General features: G+C 47.0%; 1 pseudogene; it reads left to right on the plus strand.

Moving 5' to 3' along the window:
- Positions 1-2,527: 2,527 nt before the first annotated feature.
- Positions 2,528-21,283, plus strand: LOC133423407 (NACHT, LRR and PYD domains-containing protein 12-like; annotated as a pseudogene).
- Positions 21,284-22,482: the final 1,199 nt, after the last annotated feature.

Here is a 22,482-nt window from a genome sequence, read left to right on the forward strand (position 1 = left end):
AGGTGAAGACTCGGCTTCACAGATCCCACCTGGACAGAAATGTTGGCGTCAGGTTAGAGGAGACTCAGCTTCAGGTCTGTCTCATCGTCAATATCAGTAAAACCTCTTTCTTCCTCCTCACGAGATTTGACAAAGTCCTTCAGGGAAAGTTGTTACATTGATTTCATGACTTAGTCGTGTTCTAATAAAGTTTCTGTCTACAGATTCAAAGATGGTGGGTGTTTGTGGTTCATGTCTCTGAAAGACTGAAGTCCAGAAGATGGATGATTGTGTGGAGGAAGAGGAGGAGAGACCAGAGTCTCCAGGATCCAGCTGTCTCTCTATGAAGAGTGACCGGTCCAAAGAAAATCCTCCAGGCTTCAGTAAAGAACCTGGACCCTCAGACACAGAGTAAGACAACTGTTGTTAACTGATTCTATGACTCATCATGACTTTATATTTTCTGTCCATGGTGGTTTATTTGATGATTTAGTTTCTTCAAACATCACTTTTTCCTTCTGGTTCCTGTTTTTCCACCACGGAGTCTTCAGTATTCCTCAACCATGTGGTCCTGCTGGTTCAGAGAGCAGAGTTTGGTTCAGGATGAAACGAGCTCTCCAGATCCTACCGATACTACTGATACTACTACTACTACTACTACTACTACTACTACTACTACTACTACTAATACTACTAGTACTACTACTACTACTACTACTACTACTACTACTGATACTACTACTACTACTACTACTACTACTACTACTACTACTACTATTACTGCTACTAATACTACTACTACTACTACTACTACTACTACTACTACTACTACTACTACTACTACTACTACTACTAATACTACACTGGTTCAGGATGAAACCAGCTCTCCAGATCGGTCCAGGAGAGTCTGCAGCAGTTTAGGACTCTAGTACTCCTTCATCACATTAAAAACTAATCACTCACACATGTTTTGCTAGTAATAAATAGATATTTCCCGTTACAAATGTAAGGCATTTATTCATGTAAAGGTTTGACACAAGTAAAACAGACAGAAGCTGCTGCTTCCTGCTCTCATGTATTATGAGCCGCCAGCAAGAAACTCGCTCCCTCTACTGGACAAACCACGGTGACTCGTTGATGACATTAAAAACTATCAGTTAAAGATGTTTTGATAGTTATAACTATATAGATTAAATAAATCAATAAGATTATTAAACAACAGAAATCAACTTTCATATAATTACATGTGATCTGGTTTTAATATTTCTTTATAAACTAAAATTGATCCTTTCATACCTCCCATTGTTCTACTTCTATATGAATAAACCTTTTATTTTATATATGTAATGTGGGTCCAGGTGAATGGTTAGATAGTTGGACCTCTAAGTATTCACAGTGCTACCCAACCCTATTATTGATCATTTTAAGAATGAGGATGGTCTGTTGGACGTGTGGAGAGCCAGCAATCCTCACACAAGACAGTTTACACGGTTAAAACCTGATGGAAATGCTAAAAGGGACAATTGACTGGTTCTTTCTGGTTCCATTATGCAGTTTAAAGTCACTTCCACTGTTTCTATACTGGCTAATAAGACACTTTCAAATCAGACTCTGCAGGAAAAGGAAAGATCATTGGAAGTTCAATCATCCTTCTTAAAGAATGAACATCAAAGAATTGATATTAGACATAAATAATAGTACCAACCTTTCCCAAATACAAAAATGGGAATATCTACAATTTGCAATAAGAAAACTCTGTTGCTTTTGGTAAACCGATTAAAACATTGCTCAATTATTACTCTAGTCAGAATCGGGGGGAAGAAGATAAAAGTAGGAATCTTAAATACTCAGACTCAATCAGAGCAGTTGTACCTTAACAAAGCCCCAGGTGCTTTTGTCAGATCACGGTCCAAGTGGAAGAAGATGGAAAATCCATCCTTTATGAGGCTGGAAAAACCAAGATAAGGAAAATCTGCAGTTTCTTCTTTATTGATTAAAGGGGAGGAATGTACAAACTCAAAAATAATATCTAAAGAGTCTTTGAACGTTTGAATGATGCCTCTGCGATAAAGTACGGCCGAGCAAATTAGGAAGGAATCTTTTTGCCGTCTAGCATTGCCACGGTAACCCTATTGACGGAGAAAATTAACAACCATGGAAGGCAGGATGGAGACGCACGTGTTGATGTCTGCCATGCCTAGGAGCACGTTACGGTCCGGGCCGCATTAACGGATGAAAAAACGCTTGGAAGAATAAGTGGAAGAAGAAAAGGAAAACCGATCCTGGATCCTAAGATCTCGCCCGGTCAAACTGGTTTTCCTAATTTTTTCTGGTGTTTTTCTTTCTTCCACTACTGGCATACACATAAACTTATGAATGTAAAACATATACACATAAATAAATGAATGTGCTCTTCCAGAAGCATCAGTTTTATTCCCGTCTGGAGGCTGAATTCAAACAGAAAAGCAGCCGCACTTTTACTCTCTGAGACCACCTGAGCTTCTGGACACTGTTGACTCATCTGGATGTTTTTCTACAACAGTCAGAAATGACTTTAGTGATGAAGACATGTGTTCACAGAGGGAGGAAGAGGAGAGGAGTTGGTGTGGAGGAGCAGCCGTCCAGTCAGAGCAGAACTGTACCAGGTAAGACTGAACTTCTGTCTGCTGATGGAATCATTTCTGACAACTGGAAAGACTTTTGTTCTGTAGTTTCAGAGTTCTTCTTGTCTTTCAGCAGATGCTGGTCTGCAGGAGGTCCTAGATGAACACAAGACCAGTCTGAGGAGCAGATGTGAACATGTGACTGAAGGAACTGATGAACCAGGAAGTAGAACCCCCCTCAACAGGATCTACACGGAGCTCTTCATCACAGAGGGACTGAGTGAAGAGGTTGATACCCAACATGAGGTGAGGCAGCTGGAGACAGCTTCCAGGAGGAAGAGCCTCCATGACGCTCCAATCAGGTGCCAGGACATCTTTAAAGCCTTACCTGACCAACGTGGAGCCATTAGAGTGGTTCTGACCAACGGCGTCGCTGGCGCTGGGAAAACCTTCTCGGTTCAGAAGTTCTCTCTGGACTGGGCCGAGGGCTCGGAGAACCAAGACGTCACCGTGGTGATTCTGCTCTCGTTCAGGGAGCTGCACCTGATCAGAGATGAGCAGCTCAGTCTTCTCAGGCTGATCCAGGTTTTCCATCCATCGTTACAGAAGCTCACAGCAGAGCAGCTGGCTGCCGGGAAACCGTTGTTCATCTTTGACGGCCTGGATGAAAGCAGACGTTCCCTGGACTTCAACAACGGTCCGGTCGTGTCTGACGTCACACAGAGCTCATCGGTCAACGTGCTGCTGACCAACCTCATCCAGGGGAACCTGCTTCCCTCAGCTCTCATCTGGATCACTTCCAGACCTGCAGCAGCCAATCAGATCCCTCACAAACACGTGGACAGGGTGACAGAAGTACGAGGCTTCACCGACGGCCAGAAGGAGGAATACTTCAGGAGGAGGTTCAGGGATGAAGAGCGGTCCAGCAGCATCGTCTCCCACATGAAGACATCCAGAACCCTCCACATCATGTGTCAACTCCCGGTCTTCTGCTGGATCACTGCTACAGTTCTGGACCACATGTTGACCACAGAGCAGAGAGGAGAGCTGCCCAAGACCCTGACTGACATGTTCTCCCACTTCCTGCTGGTCCAGACCAAGAGGAAGAAGAACAAGTACCAGGAGGGACATGAGACGAGTCCACAGGAGCTGACGGAGGCTGACAGGGACCTTCTTCTGAAGCTGGGGAGGCTGGCGTTTGAACATCTGGAGAAAGGAAACATCATGTTCTACCAAGAAGACCTGGAGCAGTGTGGTCTTGATGTCCCAGAGGCCTCGGTGTACTCAGGAGTTTGTACCCAGATCTTCAGGAGAGAGTGTGAGGTCTTCCAGAAACCCGTCTACTGCTTTGTTCATCTGAGCATCCAGGAATTCCTGGCTGCAGTCTACGTGCTCCACTGTTACTCCACCGGAAACACAGATGTGCTGGAGAACTTCCTGGGAGAAGACTACACATACTCCTCTCTGGATAACTTCCTGAAGAGAGTCATGCGGAAATCCTTGAAGAGTATAAACGGCCACCTGGACCTGTTTGTCCGCTTCCTTCATGGTCTTTCTGTGGAGTCCAACCAGAGACTGTTAGGAGGTCTGCTGAACCTGACGGAGAACGATCCAGAAACCATCCAGAGAGTCATCAACAACCTGAAGAAGATGAACACTGATGGAATCTCTCCTGACAGAAGCATCAACATCTTCCAGTGTCTGGTGGAGATGAACGACCTCTCAGTTCATCAGCAGATCCAAGAGTTCCTGAAGTCAGAGAACAGATCAGAGCAGAAACTCTCTGATATCCAGTGTTCAGCTCTGGCCTACATGCTGCAGATGTCGGAGGAGGTTCTGGATGAGTTGGACATGGACAAGTACAAGACAACACTAGGGGGTGGATGGAGACTGATTCCAGCTGTGAGGAACTGCAGAAAGGCTCGGTGAGTCCAGATGGATCAATAACACCATCAGTTAGCAGTTCACTTCTTCAATTCTTGTTTTGATCTTGAAAATGAAAACTTTTGAAGTCAGATGTGTTTGTTTTATTCTGGGTCACCTCAAGTCACGTCAACCAGAGGTTCATGTTTCAAACACTTGATCTAGTTGATGTTTTAGCTGCTCAGAGATGAATCTATGTAACGGAGAAATATGAAACATCAGAACCACCGGGGAGTTTTGTTGATGTGAACTTACAGACAGTTTTACAGAGAGAGAGGGGTTTTACAGAGAGTGAAGAAGTTTACAAGTTTAAACGGCTCAGAGTTGTAAACCTACAATAGTTTTATCTGGACACAGTTGTACTTGGTACGTGACTTTAATTCTAGTAACTCTGGTTCTGTGATCTCCTGCACCGTCCTGTAACTCCTGTGGGTCAGTCTGGCTTTAAATCAGACTTTATTACAACTGACATCATGTTTTCTCTCATCACAGATTTGTTGATTGTGAACTCTCAGAGACTCACTGTGAAGTTGTTGCGTCTGCTCTGAAGTCCAACCCCTCCCATCTGACAGAACTGGACCTGAGTAAGAACCAGGACCTGAAGGATTCAGGAGTGAAGCTTCTGTCTGGTGGACTGGAGAGTCCAAACTGTAGACTGGAGACTCTGAGGTCAGTCCACTGGAGATGTTTCCACATTTATCCACTTATCATCCTCCAAAGATGGAACTGTCTCCAAAAGTTCTGTCTCTAATAGAATAAAATAGAATAGAATAGAATAGAATAGAATAGAATAGAATAGAATAGAATAGAATAGAATAGAGGTTTATTAGCATTTGCACCAGACGGTACCGGTACATTGGAATTCTTTCTTTCGTTCTCCCAAAGTCAGGCAAGGATAAATAACTATATAACAACAATTAACATATATTGCAATAACAACAATGTACATATAATACAAAAATATATACACCGGTATACAATGTCCTTGTATAGCTGAGGACCCTGAGTTGCATCACCGTTAAATACAGGACATTTACCAGGTAGATGAGAGATTTATTGTACATTTTACTTCTGCTTTCAGGGCTTTCCACAAGCGCCGGCTACCGGCCATATAGCCGACTACACAATTAAGTCCAGCCGGCTACTTTAATGACCATTATTTTTATAGCCTATAAATATTATTTTTCGATTTTAATAAAATTACATGTTTTTCTCACAGACTGATAATAATGTCAAACTGAACCGCACTCATTAAAGTTGTGATTCGCTCTGCTTGTACTGATAATAACCACAAATTACTCTGATCGACGCCGACTTCATTGAGAGAAACTCCGCTGCCCCGACATGGGTGTGTGCGCGCACTCAGCGGAGTGAATGTGTCGGAACTCGGAGGCAACAAGCAGAGATCACCATGATGCTTCTTTTGTCACCATAAAAACGGTACGTCCTTACTTACTCAGGCTATCCACTGCAAAATTTCACCAGTTTAACCAGTTCGTATTAAAAAGAGACGCCAAAAGAAAGCCTAACAGCATTGCATCGTTTAGCCCAAAACGTTCTACCGGTAATCCAGTCTTCTCTTCAATAGTTCAATTAGCACCACCTGCGACACGTGAGAGTGTTTTCATACACTTCATTAGTTACGCTAATGAATAAAAGAAGATGCAATATGTTTGTTGTAATAATAATGATATGATAATAATATATAGAGTAGATATTGATGGTGATAATAATAATAATAATAATAATAATAATAATAATAATAATAATAATAATAATAATAATAATAATAATAATAATAATGATAAATGATAATGACAAAGTAGCGGCAAGGCAAGTTCAGGAAAACAGGCGGAGTGCGGGGCTCTGAGCAGGAGAATAATCTGACACCGCAGCTTGTGGGAGGTTTATGAGCAGGCTGGATGATGAGGCTGAATAGTTGTGGAGAAAGTGATCAGGATCAGCTCCGGCCAAGTCTGACCAGGCTTTGGCGCCCTCTGGCGCCTTACCGGGCCTGTCGGGGTGGTCGTGGTAGAAGGCCCGGAGGAGGTCTTTGTCCAAGATATGTCGTCGTGGGATCCATAACCGCTCCTCCGGGCCGTACCCCTCCCAGTCCACGAGGTACTGGAACCCTCCACCTCTGCGGCGGACGTCCAACATCTCCCAAACGGTGTATGCCGGTGCTCCATCCACGATCCGGACCGGGGGAGGATCGTCGGCTGGGGGTGACAGGTCAGACTCCACCACCGGCTTTACCAGGGACACGTGAAAGGTGGGATGGACCTTCATGGAGTCCGGGAGCCGCAGTCGTACCGCCGCTGGGTTGACCATCCGGTCGACCTGGAAGGGGCCACGTACCGCGGTGCCACCTCCACCCTCAATGGCAATGTCGTGTCCTTCACGTGTGGTCGTGAACTTACTGATGACGTCACGTTTCCTCATATTCTGCACTTCACTGCATCACCAGTGAGTGTCGCCAATGGACAAAACCTCTGAAATGTGCGTACGCCAGACATGATGTGTGTGTGAAAGACCTCAACTTTCCACGTTCAAATCACTTTTTGAACATTCGACCGTGAGCGTAGAAAGTGGCGTACGCACATTTTTCATGCGCCACACGTTTTGTCCATGAGGCCCCAGGTGTTGCAGAATTGAAGTGCCAATGCCACCGCATCATCCACTGATCTGTTGGAGCGGTAGGCAAACTGAAGAGGTCAACAGTGTCTGGCAGCACAGAGTTGAGCTGTCGGAGGACCAGCTTCTCCAGACTCTTCATGGAAACTGAAGTGAGTGCCACGGGTCTGAAGTCCCAGTACATCAGGTCAGAGTACATGTTTGATAAGTACTTTGTACTTTCTTGTGTTTGTAGTCTGCAGTTTCCTGAGTCTGAACTAGTTTTAAAACAGCTGCAGGTTTTGTCATGAGGTGAGATTACAGAACCCAAAAGCAGGAGACCCAAAGGTGACAGAGGGCAGCAAAGTCCTTTATTTGAACAAAACATAAACACATACAAGAGAGAAACCTGAAGATGACTGGAAGGCGTGCAGACTGACAACCAGCACAGAGCCCCCTCAGGGACCGACGCCACCCTCCATGGTCTGTTCCAGTGGGGGGGCTACAACCTGAGCATCAGCACCTACAGAGCTTCTACAACAGCTTCTACCAGCTACTGTAAGGCTGTTGGCTCCGGACACCAAGGAGGGAACCCCCACTCTCTCACTCAGAACCATGAACCCCCCGGGACTCTGGGACATGCACAATACTTCCTAGGTAGCTGTTTTTAACTTGTACAAATGGCAGTAAACTCTGTTCTGTTCTATTCTATTCTATTCTATTATATTCTATTCTATTCTATTCTATTCAATTCTAGCAGAAAACTTCAGGATGTTCATTAAAAGGTGAACATGTCAGAGGAACAAACAGGAACCAACATCATGGACATAGAACTTTTAAACCTGTTTTATAAAGTCCCGATACCAGTGATGACCCACATGAACTTGATGACAAAGTTGATATTTGAAGAACTTACTTTTTGTTCAGATTGCAGGACTGCGTGTTGTCAGAGATCAGCTGTTCTTCTCTGGGCTCAGCTCTGAAGTCCAACCCCTCCCATCTGGAACATCTGGACCTGAGTCTGAACTACCTGCAGGATTCAGGAGTCAAACATCTGTGTGGTTTCCTGGAGAGTCCAGACTGCAGACTGGAGACTCTGAGGTCAGTTCACAGATTTAAAACATCGTAAACGCTTTGAAAAGTCCGTCCAAACAGATCCTCCACAAACACAGATGAAACTAAGGAGTGTGTTCAGTCAGAGACGTCTTCAGGTTCTCCGTCATACAGACGACTGCAGGAGATCATTCCTGAACACACCTGCAAACTTCTAGAAAGACTCTTTCTAATGACTCTGTAACACTGACTCTTTCTGCTGCAACCATCACTTCCCTTTAGAGGTTAATATAGTATAATTAATGTAATTAAACATGTCCAGACGTTTATTTCTCTCTTCTCTCCTGTAAGAGATGTGTGATGATGTTTAAAGTGTAAAAGTTGGAGTTGAAGTTTAAACTGGTGTTTCTTCTTCATTCAGGTTGCAGGACTGCGGTCTGTCAGAGATCAGCTGTTCTTCTCTGGGCTCAGCTCTGAAGTCCAACCCCTCCCATCTGGAACATCTGGACCTGAGTCTGAACAAGCTGCAGGATTCAGGAGTGAAACGTCTGTGGGGTTTCCTGGAGAGTCCAGACTGCAGACTGGAGACTCTGAGGTCAGTTCACAGATTTAAACCATCGTAGACACTTTGAAAAGTCCGTCCAAACAGATCCTCCACAAACACAGATGAAACTAAGGAGTGTGTGAAGTCAGAGACGTCTTCAGGTTCTCCGTCATACAGACGGCTGCAGGAGATCATTCCTGAACACACCTGGAAACTTCTAGAAAGACTCTTTCTAGTTACTCTGTAACATTGGCCACGGTTACATGATGTTTTTTAATTCGGAATGAATTATTCAGAATTAAATAATTCAGAATTAAACTATTTTTCTTCGAGTTTACATGGAAATAGTAATTCTGAATTGAGGTTTACATTGAAAACACGTTTGATCGGCTTTATCCAATTCCTCTTAAGGTCTGGGGGTTGGGAAGGTTCTGATTGGATAGGGGGGGCGGACCGGATGTTACGTCTACCGGAATAAAAACTAACTTAGCCGCTACAACTTTGAAAAGCTCACAATTTTTCTGTTTCCTCCCATCTGTTCTTTTAATTATTTCCAGGTCCTCCAAGCTATCTATTAAATAAATGGTCTCTGCTCTTGACCAGCGTTTACTGCGTGCAGCCATCTTGAAACTTTGTTTGGAAAACCAGCCCAGTGTGGAATATAAGCGCCATGGAGACAGACGGGCGAGAGAACGAGCCAGAATTAATTTAAAGAGGAATGAGTGTATACATGATCGTGGAATTATTTTATTCGGATTTAAAATCGGAATAAACCAGCCACTTACTTCGGAATTAGGTTTAATTCTGAATAGCCATTTTCATTTGGTATTAGGTGTTTACATGGTAATTTTTACTCATTTTAAATCAGATTTAACTTTAATTCTGAATTAAAGAGGAATTAAACTTCCCATGTAAATGCACTTACTGACTCTTTCTGCTGCAACCATCAGTTCCCTTTAGAGGTCAATATAGTATAATTGATTTAATTAAACATGTCCAGAAGTTCATTTCTCCCTTCTCTCCTGGAAGAGATGTGTGATGATGTTTAAAGTGTAAAAGTTGGAGTTGAAGTTTAAAGTGCAGTGTAAGTGGAAGTGTAGCGCCTCTCCAGTGGATGTGACCAGAACGAGGTGCTGACCTGAGTTCGTTGAACCTTCAGAGAACTTGGGGTTCCTTCAATAAAGTCAACAGAATTCACCTGATGTGCAAGCGATCGTTCACCTTTAACTAATATAGTCTTTCACTATGAGGGACTCTTCAATCATGAATTCCTGCACTTCAGCATACAATTACAAGTCATCCAATGTCTCTGGACTTACTTTTCACTCTTTAAACCGTTAAACCTAAAATTACTGCCAATTTGCATTAACTACTAAAATGATCAAAAATATCAAAAGAGAAAAAAAAAAACACATATATCAGGAAAATTATAAAACATTTACTTAAAGAAAACAGAAATAGCAGTTAAATATTGTTTTCAAAACTATTCAGAAACACTTCCAACCCTCAGGCTGATAAAAGCATTCAGAATGGTCTCTATCAAACTCAGAGAGGTCCTTTGGGCCCAGATAATTAACTTATAGCCGGCAGTAAAATAAAGTAATACTCAAATGTCCAAAAGTTGCAGCCACCAACAAACGAAGGCTGAATAAGACAACAGTCCCTTCAGAGACGTTGCACCACCCCAGTCTTGGAGGATGAGCAGAGATATCCAGCAGTTGCAGAGATGACTCAGCCTCACGGTCGCCTCCGTCCGTCCCCTCTCACGGCGACGCTGTCAGGCTCCATCACTTCTCCGTCAGGCTCACAGATCCACCCGGGCTCTGTCGATTTAGCCTGCAGGCCGCTAGCCTCTTAACAAAGTCCATGCCAAGCAATTAGGACTGTCTTAGCAGCAACTCGGTCAACGTCTTCGTTGAATGAGTGACTTGAACTGACCGACTCTACCACCACTTCAGTTTCTGAGAGTCCTGGTCGGACACCTGAGAGTCTCCCGTCACAGCAGATAACACGTGTCATCCTGCAGCAGACGTCCTGCATCCTCTCCCACAGCTGTAACTCCGCCCCCCTCCCCACTACACCCCACTAGACCAGAACTTGACCACCGAGCAATTATTACATAAAGATAAACACTGGCAGGTAAAAACTCCCCTTTAGGAGGGAAGAAACCTGGACCAGGACCTGGATCTTAAGGGTGGGCAAACATCACAGAAGAGAAGAGAAGGGGGGGGCAGACCAGGACAACAAACTACAAGAGCTAACTAGAGGTTTACTAAACACTAACTAGAGGTTTACTGAATACTAACTAGAGGTTTACTAAACACTAACTAGAGGTTTACTAAACACTAACTAGAGGTTTACTAAACACTAACTAGAGGTTTACTGAACACTAACTAGAGGTTTACTAAACACTAACTAGAGGTTTACTAAACACTAACTAGAGGTTTACTGAATACTAACTAGAGGTTTACTGAACACTAACTAGAGGTTTACTAAACACTAACTAGAGGTTTACTAAACACTAACTAGAGGTTTACTGAACACTAACTAGAGGTTTACTAAACACTAACTAGAGGTTTACTGACACTAACTAGAGGTTTACTAAACACTAACTAGAGGTTTACTAAACACTAACTAGAGGTTTACTGAACACTAACTAGAGGTTTACTAAACACTAACTAGAGGTTTACTAAACACTAACTAGAGGTTTACTAAACACTAACTAGAGGTTTACTAAACACTAACTAGAGGTTTACTGAACACTAACTAGAGGTTTACTAAACACTAACTAGAGGTTTACTAAACACTAACTAGAGGTTTACTGAATACTAACTAGAGGTTTACTGAACACTAACTAGAGGTTTACTAAACACTAACTAGAGGTTTACTAAACACTAACTAGAGGTTTACTGAACACTAATTAGAGGTTTACTAAACACTAACTAGAGGTTTACTGAACACTAACTAGAGGTTTACTGAACACTAACTAGAGGTTTACTGAACACTAACTAGAGGTTTACCGAACACTAACTAGAGGTTTACTAAACACTAACTAGAGGTTTTCTAAACACTAACTAGAGGTTTACTGAATACTAACTAGAGGTTTACTGAACACTACCTTTTAAAGGTGGAGGTGGTGTCGGCCTCCTGAACCCAAACTGGAAGTTGTTTCCATAGTAACGGTTCCTGGTAGCAGGAGACCCGTCCTCCAGATCTACATGTGGATCCTCTAGGAACTAGTAGTAAACCTGAACTCTGAGAACGGAGAACTCTGTTAGGAACATGAGGAACTATCAGGGGCCTCATTTAAAATGGACTGCGTAGGAGTCATACTAAAAGTGCACGTACACCCAAAAGCCGAAAATGGCGGGCGCAAAAAAAAATCTGGATCAATAAAACCATGTGCACGCAATCTTGCACGCAATGTTCGCTTTATGAATCACAGTCCAGCTGGAAAGCTGCGCAGCTGAATCCGCCTAATATCCCGCCATCTACACGCCCACTTTTTACCATAAATGCATATGAATGAGCCTACTGAGCATGTGAAGTGGCTTCCTGCAGTCTGTTTGGCGTCAGAATGAATGAGAGGGTGTCCAGCCACCGTGACACTGAATTTCACTGAGATCTGAGATCGAGATGTTGAGGATGAGGTGGAGGACAGGAAAACGACATTATTTTGTGGTCACAGTAAAAGTAGAAAAATAAATAGTATAAAATACAGCGAGTGAGTGGCAGCACGCCGTTGCTGCGCGGAACGCCGTGAGTGCCCCGGCGCAACAGGGGGGGGTATGTCCCCCCGTCTTTTCAAAATGTTTTTGTCCCCCCAACTTTTTACAGTTTAAAAACTAACGGTAGGATCAGCCATTAATTGCAAATCATCGACACACCCTGTGCGAGAACAGGCCGGCAGCCCCGCTTCACCCCCCGCTCCCCCTCCTCCTCTCCCGTCTCCCCTCAGAGCTGCTCAGGGCTGATTTATGGTTCCGCGTCACCAACGCAGAGCCTACGGCGTAATGCGCGTCGCCGCGTACCCTACGGCGTAGGCTCTGCGTAGTTTTAACGCGGGACCCTAATTTAGGCTTACACCCGTACCTAAAGGTTTCACACGCGCGTAAAACTCATTATATATATAAAAAAATCTGTGTCCCTTTAGGGAAGAAATGAGGGGCTCCGTGGAGCCCCTAAACGCTCTAAGAAGCCCCTAATTTGTTCTGTCCTAAAGCGGTGGGTGAAGGAGGTTCCCGGCGTCTCACCGCGGCTGCAGCAGCAGCAGCAGAGTCCTGACTGACACTGGGCTTCACACACAGAGGGACACGATCAGCGCTATTTTATCATAAGTCTGATATATGTTGTGATATGTGATGACATTATTAAGATTATGACATGAATCTGGCTTCATTTCACCACCTCACAGCCTGCGTCGCCAGTTCCCCGTGTCTTAAGTAAATTCTTACGGGAGGTAAAGATAAGCAGATTTTTCGGTTAGTTTTTTTTTTTTAGATCCGAGGCTTTGCGTAGATGGCGGCTTCCGCAACTTTCAGGCGCTTTTTCTGCGCAAGCAAGCTTTATAGATGAGGCCCCTGGTCCTGCAAATATCGTGGAGTTAGGCCGTTTATGACTTTATACACAAGTAATACCATTTTAATTGGATTCCAGGTTTTACGGGGACCAGTGGAGTGAGGCCAACACCGGAGAGACGTGATCTCTCTGCTTGATTTTTCTCAACAAGAGAAAAAACATTTTTTAGTAGTCGGGCCGGGGTCTATCAAACATGTGGATGATTGAGCTCTATTGACGACTGAGGTCAGCTCGGGGAGGTCTACAGGATCGAAGCAGTGTAGAGTCAAGTCAGAGCCTGAGGAAGTCGCTAACGCTGAAGAAACGCCCACAGCAGCTACCGGGTCGTCCTGGTTGATTTCTACTCTGATCCTGATATTTTACTGCTAAAGAAGCTCATAAAGTCGTTTCTACTGAGAGCTGCAGGAAGCTCAGCTCAACAGAGTTGAGTCTCTTTGTCAGCCTGGCTACAGCGCTGAACAGAAAACGTGGGTTATTTTTATTATCCTCTATCCACCATGAGTAATGAGCTGTTCTAGCTGTGCAAAGGGCTTTTTTATAGACTAGAGTTTTCCATGCACAATAAGAGTCTACAGACTTACAAGAGAACCACTGCCTTTCCATTTTACACTTTTTGTTTCAGCATTTCAGCATTTTCAGTGACATTAACCTTAAAAACATCACTTAGTGAACAATACCAAAACATTATTGCTGGTCAAGGACTTCTTAACATTTCAACTTCAGAGCTGTTTAACTATGAACTTATTTATACAAATATGTTTTCTGAAACATTTATTTCAACACGGTTACAGAAGTCATCAGCTGTTTCTTCTTCCTTCAGGTTGGAGGGCTGCGTGTTGTCAGAGATCAGCTGTTCTTCTCTGGTCTCAGCTCTGAAGTCCAACCCCTCCCATCTGAAACATCTGAAACATCTGGACCTGAGCTGGAACCAGCTGCAGGATTCAGGAGTGAAACATCTGTGTGGTTTCCTGGAGAGTCCAGGCTGCAGACTGGAGACTCTGAGGTCAGACATGTTTTAGTTGTGTGTTCAGATGAATCTGATGTGAAAGTTGTGTTGACACTAACCTGCAGACATCAGGCTGATCTCCTGCTGATCCACACTGACCATCTTACTGCTCTGGTTTCTTCTTCTCTGGTGTCTTTGTGCAGCTTGCAGTGCTGCGGTCTGTCAGAGATCAGCTGTTCTTCTCTGGTCTCAGCTCTGAAGTCCAACCCCTCCCACCTGAAACATCTGGACCTGAGATTCAACTACAAGCTGCAGGCTGCAGATGTGGAGCAGCTATCTGATCTGGTGCAGAGTCCACACTACCAGCTGCAGACTCTCAGGTCGGTTCTGACTGGAGCTTTTGGAGTTTTCTGGAGGTTTTGGTTTCCTCAAACAGAGAAGACTCCGTCAGTCCAGGTGAAGGAGTTTCAGGTGTTGATCGTCTGAACCTCCTGCTGCTTCTCTCTGTTAGAACCACACACACCTCACCGTCACACATGTGTGTTCTGTTAGAACCACACACACCTCACCGTCACACATGTGTGTTCTGTTAGAATCACACACACCTCACCGTCACACATGTGTGTTCCTGCTGTCAGGAAGCAGCTCCAGGTCCAGACAGAACCTGACAGAACCAGACAGAAGTGAGTTACATATTCATGTTTAAATCCTCTATGAAAGCACATCTCTGACGGAGACAGACCCCCCTGAAGACACAGACCACACACGTCCTGAAGGAAGACGGGTTTCTGCTGACGGCTAACAAACTAACATGTTGTTCAGGTTTCAGGGACTGGGCTGGAATGACGGCTGACCAGGAGTAAAGAACCCTCATCTAAATAATTATTGATCCAAATAGGAATCAGAGGGGATCAGGAGAGGGAGATGGGGACCGTGCAGGGACGGGCCACCGGTCCAGAGACCAGGACGGTCTGTAGTTCGGTTAGTGTGAGGCAGAAGACGGATCCAGGAACAGCGGGCCAGGGCCAGAACCCAAGACAGACAGATAAGCTCAGACAGACGTAGCGATCAGGGCTGGACCTGAAACAGGTCCAAGGACACAGATCCGGTCCAGCATAGCAGTCCCAGGAGAACTGCTGGAGACCGGTATCTGCAGGGAGACCACAAACCCAATCTGGCAGAGTGAGAGCTGCAGACGGTTTAAATAGAAGAGGAAGAGGTGAGGATGATGAGGGTGATCAGCTGGCAGGAAACTCTTCATCTCCCTACAGAAGGTTCTTCATGGACCGCTGTAGTCGCTGTGAGGTCGGGGTTTGTCGGTACGGCCGTATCTCTTTACAGCAGACGTTCTCCCCCGGGCTCCGCTGCTGCTGCACATTCACTGCAGCGCACCGTCCCACATGTGAACATATTGTAGAGTAAAAGTGTTGCTTGAGTCAACAATGGAAGCGTCCAACAGCTCTCTCAGTCAGCAGCTCCCCGGTCCAGAACTCATGAGTGACGTTCAGAAGCTTCCTGCAGCCGTTGTTGTCCTGGTTCTGGAGGAACGGAGACAAACGCTCGTTGATAAACTGGTCTCCACGCCAGAACCAGCACCACGCAGGTTTTCCCATCAACCTTTAACATGTGTGGCGTCTGTGGAGGGAGGAGCAGCAGAGGCTGCAGAGAGCAGCAGGAGGAAAGAAGCAACAGGAAGTAACATTAGTCTGTCAATCAACACCACTCTGATCATCCCAACCTTTATTCCATGAAAATAGATGTTATCTGTAATAAGTAGATACAGTTGTGATCCAGTGAAAGGACCAGCAGCTCTTCCTGCTGCTGCTCCCTCAGACAGTCCACACCAGATCCTGGAGCAGAAGATGTTCAGCATCGTTATGTCAGATATCACATCTCACAATCAACAAGACCAAACTGCTGCTTTCCTTCATGAAGATGCTCCAAACACTGTAAAATAAGTCACATCTGTGACTCCGCCGAGCTAAAAGTAAGACGTATAATCAGCTGAGAGAGTCAAATGTAGTTTTGAACAACAAAACAATTTGTTTACTTTCAGGAATATTGTTGAATAGTGTTTAATACTCTTATTACTATCAGTGGGATAATGCAGGTCCTGTATGGAGTTCTCCAGAACCTCTTCTCCTCCTACAATCACTTCTGTTTGATTGTGATAAGTCTGTCATTTGTGTTTCATCCATTATTAACTGAAATATGATAAAATAATTATAATAATTCTGATGAAAACACCAAAACATTGATAAATGTTGAATTTGACGGCAGCAACAGAACCAGTAAAAGTCCAGTCCTGCATTCCCAAGTCCATACAGGGTCTCCATGATCCCCCGATAGTAATCAGAGTACTCACCACTATTCTAGAATACTTTGTTACCACATTCCTGAAAGTAAACGTAGTACTTTGTTGGCTGTCGTTAAAAATGATCATCTGATCAAAGAGACGACCCGGTATCTCCGTCCTGCGTTTAATGTGGAAGCTTCAAGAATCCTGACAGACGTGTTTCTGAACTGTGGAGTTTCTGAGTGAACATGAGGGAAGATCCTGGAAACGCCAGGCAGAAAGAACCGGGCCAGGATTTGGACCAGGAACCTTGTGACTGTGAAGCTCCAGTGTTGCCACCACACCCCCCTGAACGGAGGAGGAGGAAACACTCATCTAGATGTTTATCTGTGTTTTATTCTTTCTCCAGGTGGGAGCGCTGCAGTTTGTCAGAGATCAGATGTGATGATCTGGTCTCAGTTCTGGAGTCCAACCCGTCTGATCTGGAACATCTGGACCTGAGTGAGAAGGAGCTGCAGGATTCAGATGTGAAGCAGCTGTGTGGTTTCCTGGGTGGTCCAGACTGCAGACTGGAGACTCTGAGGTTTGTTCTTTGACTGAAGTTGTAACAGTTGTGAGTCCTGCAGCCACAAACACCTGCTGCTCTGAACCATCCTGGTCTCTGGACTCATCTGCTCCTGACATCATTAGAAACCAGCTGAAGTGTCTGCAGGCTGCTTTCCTCTCCGTTGAGCACAAGTGTGCAGTACAGAGTGGTGAACGATGTTCCCTCAACAAAGACGTCTTCATTCCATCCCAACATGAACTGAACCTGTGCAGCAGAATGTTTGTTTGTGCAGAGATCGTGCAGCATCGTCTACAAACATCTTCATCTTCATCTGTCCAACATGTTTCATCTGATCCAAACACTGAGATTCTAACGTTTGTACCGACTGAGATATTCCAACACAACATGAGTTTGTATGGATGATCCACTGGTGGAGCTGCAGAGCTGCAGAGCTGAAGTCACTACGTCTTTATTGGAGCAGCAGCATGATGTCATGAATATTGATGAAGCTCTTTTTCACTGGTTCTGTTGGACTGTTGGAACCTGCATCCTGGTGGTTCAGCTCACATCTTTTATTCTTCATTCAGGTTGGAGGACTGCAGGATGTCAGAGATCAGCTGTTCTTCTCTGGTCTCAGTTCTGAAGTCCAACCCCTCCCACCTGAAACATCTGAAACATCTGGACCTGAGCTGGAACCAGAACCTGCAGGATTCAGGAGTGAAACATCTGTGTGGTTTCCTGGAGAGTCCAGACTGCAGACTGGAGACTCTGAGGTCAGACATTTTTAGTTTCAGTTTTAGTTGTGTGTTCAGATGAATCTGATGTGAAAGTTGTGTTGACACTAACCTGCAGACATCAGGCTGATCTCCTGCTGATCCACACTGACCATCTGACTGCTCTGGTTGTCTTTCATAATATTTCTCCCGATGTCTCACTATGGGATGCCCCGCTGCATTAATCTCATTACACCAATGCTGATTGGCTGAAACGCGTCCGTTCGCCGCAGGTAGCACCAGCTACCTTAGATATCCATTGTTGACGACACCACGTCATTCAACCTCCTCTTCTCACTCGGAGCTCATCTGGCGTCCTGGGCTTAGCTGAACTGTCCCCAGACAGATCTCACTAGCTTCTGTCTCCGGGCGCTAACCAGCCTTGGATGTGTTTATCTGCTGCGTCGTTCCCTCCAGCTGGAATGTTGTGCTTTCCTCGCCCTCCCCGGCTCGGTTGGCGCCGTCACGACGCCTCACCACGGCTGCTCCAGTACCGAGTGTTAGCACAGCAGCTCCTTTCTCCCACCTGGTGGAGGAACCGGAGGTTAGCGTGGGCTGGGGCTCCCAGCTCCACCCCCGCCCCGCAGGAGGAAGACGTCCTGGAACTGGACTATGGAGACGATGAAGAAGACACCTGGGACCTCCTCATGTCAGAGGATGAAGACGAGGACGAGCTCTTCATCACTCCGGCTCGGGCTGCACCGCCCGCAGCCTCCGTGTCCTCTGGGGATGGAGATGTGAGCAGCATCTGCCAGGAGCCCGGTCCCCGGGGCCTCGTCCCTCCACTGCCAGGAGCCTCCTGGAGTCCTCCACCAGGTCCTCCACCAGGTCCTCCACCAGGTCCCCCTCCAGGTCCTCCACCAGGTCCTCCACCAGGTCCTCCACCGGGTCCTCCACCAGGTCCTCCACCAGGTCCTCCACCAGGTCCTCCACCAGGTCCTCCACCAGGTCCTCCTCCAGGTCCTCCACCAGGTCCTCCACCAGGTCCTCCACCAGGTCCTCCACCAGGTCCCTCCACCAGGTCCTCCACCAGGTCCTCCACCAGGTCCTCCTCCAGGTCCTCCACCAGGTCCTCCTCCACCAGGTCCTCCACCAGGTCCTCCACCAGGTCCTCCACCAGGTCCTCCACCAGGTCCTCCTCCACCAGGTCCTCCACCAGGTCCCTCCACCAGGTCCTCCTCCACCAGGTCCCTCCACCAGGTCCTCCACCAGGTCCTCCACCAGGTCCTCCACCAGGTCCTCCACCAGGTCCTCCACCAGGTCCTCCTCCAGGTCCTCCACCAGGTCCTCCACCAGGTCCTCCACCAGGTCCTCCACCAGGTCCTCCTCCACCAGGTCCTCCACCAGGTCCTCCTCCAGGTCCTCCTCCACCAGGTCCTCCACCAGGTCCTCCACCAGGTCCTCCACAAGGTCCTCCACCAGGTCCTCCTCCACCAGGTCCTCCTCCACCAGGTCCTCCACCAGGTCCTCCACCAGGTCCCACCACCAGGTCCTCCACCACCAGGTCCTCCACCAGGTCCTCCACCAGGTCCTCCACCAGGTCCTCCTCCACCAGGTCCCTCCACCAGGTCCTCCACCAGGTCCTCCACCAGGTCCCTCCACCAGGTCCTCCACCAGGTCCTCCTCCACCAGGTCCTCCACAAGGTCCTCCACCAGGTCCTCCTCCAGGTCCTCCTCCACCAGGTCCTCCACCAGGTCCTCCACCAGGTCCTCCACCAGGTCCTCCACCAGGTCCTCCTCCACCAGGTCCTCCACAAGGTCCTCCACCAGGTCCTCCACCAGGTCCTCCTCCACCAGGTCCTCCTCCACCAGGTCCCACCACCAGGTCCTCCACCACCAGGTCCTCCACCAGGTCCTCCTCCAGGTCCTCCTCCACCAGGTCCTCCACCAGGTCCTCCACCAGGTCCTCCTCCACCAGGTCCCTCCACCAGGTCCTCCACAAGGTCCTCCACCAGGTCCTCCTCCACCAGGTCCTCCACCAGGTCCTCCTCCACCAGGTCCTCCACCAGGTCCTCCACCAGGTCCCTCCACCAGGTCCTCCACCAGGTCCTCCACCAGGTCCTCCACCAGGTCCTCCACCAGGTCCCTCCACCAGGTCCTCCACCAGGTCCTCCACCAGGTCCCTCCACCAGGTCCTCCACAAGGTCCTCCACCAGGTCCTCCTCCACCAGGTCCTCCACCAGGTCCTCCTCCACCAGGTCCTCCACCAGGTCCTCCACCAGGTCCTCCTCCACCAGGTCCTCCACCAGGTCCTCCTCCACCAGGTCCTCCACCAGGTCCTCCACCAGGTCCTCCTCCACCAGGTCCTCCTCCAGGTCCTCCACCAGGTCCTCCACCAGGTCCCTCCACCAGGTCCCTCTCCACCAGGTCCCTCCACCAGGTCCTCCACCAGGTCCTCCACCAGGTCCTCCACCAGGTCCTCCTCCACCAGGTCCTCCACCAGGTCCTCCACCAGGTCCCTCCACCAGGTCCCTCCACCAGGTCCTCCTCCACCAGGTCCCTCCACCAGGTCCTCCACCAGGTCCTCCACCAGGTCCTCCACCAGGTCCTTCACCAGGTCCTCCACCAGGTCCTCCACCAGGTCCTCCACCAGGTCCTCCACCATTTCCTCCACCAGGTCCTCCACCAGGTCCTCCTCCACCAGGTCCTCCACCAGGTCCTCCACCAGGTCCTCCATCAGCGTCTCAACAGCCAATGAGATTAAAGCAGCGGAACATCCCATAGTGAGACATCTCACTCATTACTCAGAGAACCGGGGTCATGGAAATAACCTAAAGTTTCTTCTTCTCTGGTGTCTTTGTTCAGGTTGAAGTGGTGCGGTCTGTCAGAGATCAGCTGTTCTTCTCTGGTCTCAGCTCTGAAGTCCAACCCCTCCCACCTGAAACATCTGGACCTGAGTGACAACGACCTGCAGGATTCAGGAGTGAAACATCTGTGTGGTTTCCTGGAGAGTCCAGACTGCAGACTGGAGACTCTGAGGTCAGACATGTTTTAGTTTTGTGTTCAGATGAATCTGATGTGAAAGTTGTGTTGACACTAACCTGCAGACATCAGGCTGATCTCCTGCTGATCCACACTGACCATCAGGCTGCTCTGGTTTCTTCTTCTTTGGTGTCTTTGTTCAGGTTGGAGTTCTGTGGTCTGTCAGGGATCAGCTGTTCTTCTCTGGTCTCAGCTCTGAAGTCCAACCCCTCCCACCTGAAACATCTGGACCTGAGTGACAACGACCTGCAGGCTGCAGATGTGGAGCAGCTGTCTGCTCTGCTGCAGAGTCCACACTACCAGCTGCAGACTCTCAGGTCAGTGGAGGTTGGAGTCGGTCCTGCTGCTTCCAGCAGTTTTCTCCTAAAACCAGTGTCTATCAAAGATCCAGTGTTTCCAGTGAAGCTGCAGCTTCTCAGCGGCTGCTTTCCCCAGTAAAGCTGTGAGAGGAGGATGATGACAGGCTGCAGGATCAGAGGATCCAGATGTGTGTTGTAGACCAGTGTTGTGCTGGTGTTCACGTGTCCACAAATAAAGGAGTATTCCAGCTGACGGCCTTCCAGGATGTTCAGACACACAGCTGCTCCACTGCAGCTCTGAACTCTGAAGGAACCCAGAATGGAAAATCCACCAATAACCTCGTCCATGTGGCCGTTTCACACGGAATAAAAACAGGAACAAACAAGAATGGAATTACGTTTTTGAACCAATAATATAATAAGTTAACACATTATTGGTCTAGTATGAGAAATCAAGTATTTTAAAATCTAATAACTGCAGTGATAATATAATAATATATAAACAGGACTGTATTTTTCATAAAAATGAAATGTTTGTGCAGTTATTTCATCATAAATAGGTTCAGTTGATGGAATAGTCGTCGTATTGGTTCATCCAGGTTACGAACTCTGCAGAACTCTCCTTGTTTATGAGCATAAATATGTAAACTTATCATTTCATGTGAGTCTCTGAACAAGGGAAGTCAAGACAAAACTGAAACACGAGGACACGGAGTTTCAAAATAAAACAGGAACCTAAACACCAAAACTGGGACATGAACTCCAAACCGGGACAGAACTGAGGGGAGAACCTCAACATTAAATGGACCTGACTTCCTCCAATAAATGTCCTTAACGTCAAACTGTCCAAAAGCTCCGTGACTGAGAAGAATCCAGGCTTTCATCCATCAGCCGTCCTGGACCAATAAGTGTTTCATTACCAGCTGAGATCTCTGTGGTCCAGCAGCCTCGTAGAGCTTCAGAAAAGTAGAACAGTCTTCCTGGTCCAGTTCTGGGTTCTCTGCTAGTTCTTCTCTCATCCAGACGTTTGGGGTTGAATGGTGCCCACAGTTCCCAGAATGACAGAGAGACTTGACTGAATGTTCCAAGTATTGACTGATCTTGTTCAGGAGGAGATTCAGTCATTCTTGATCAGATCTCTGGAGGAAGGTGTTGAACTCCAGGCTGGTTTCCAGCATCCTCAACCATGGCAGCTAAAGCGTTGGCTCTGGATTGAACATCAGCTTCAGGAAGAAACCCAGGTTCCTCATCAGGAAGGACGGGTTTGATACCAGACCCAGAAGCAGCTTCAGCATCAGACAGAGCAGCCAGTTCAGTGTGAGCAGAGGTGCATGCTGGGACGCTGC

Source organism: Cololabis saira, chromosome 22 (assembly GCF_033807715.1).
Source record: "Cololabis saira isolate AMF1-May2022 chromosome 22, fColSai1.1, whole genome shotgun sequence".
NCBI classification, from domain to species: Eukaryota; Metazoa; Chordata; class Actinopteri; order Beloniformes; family Belonidae; genus Cololabis; species Cololabis saira.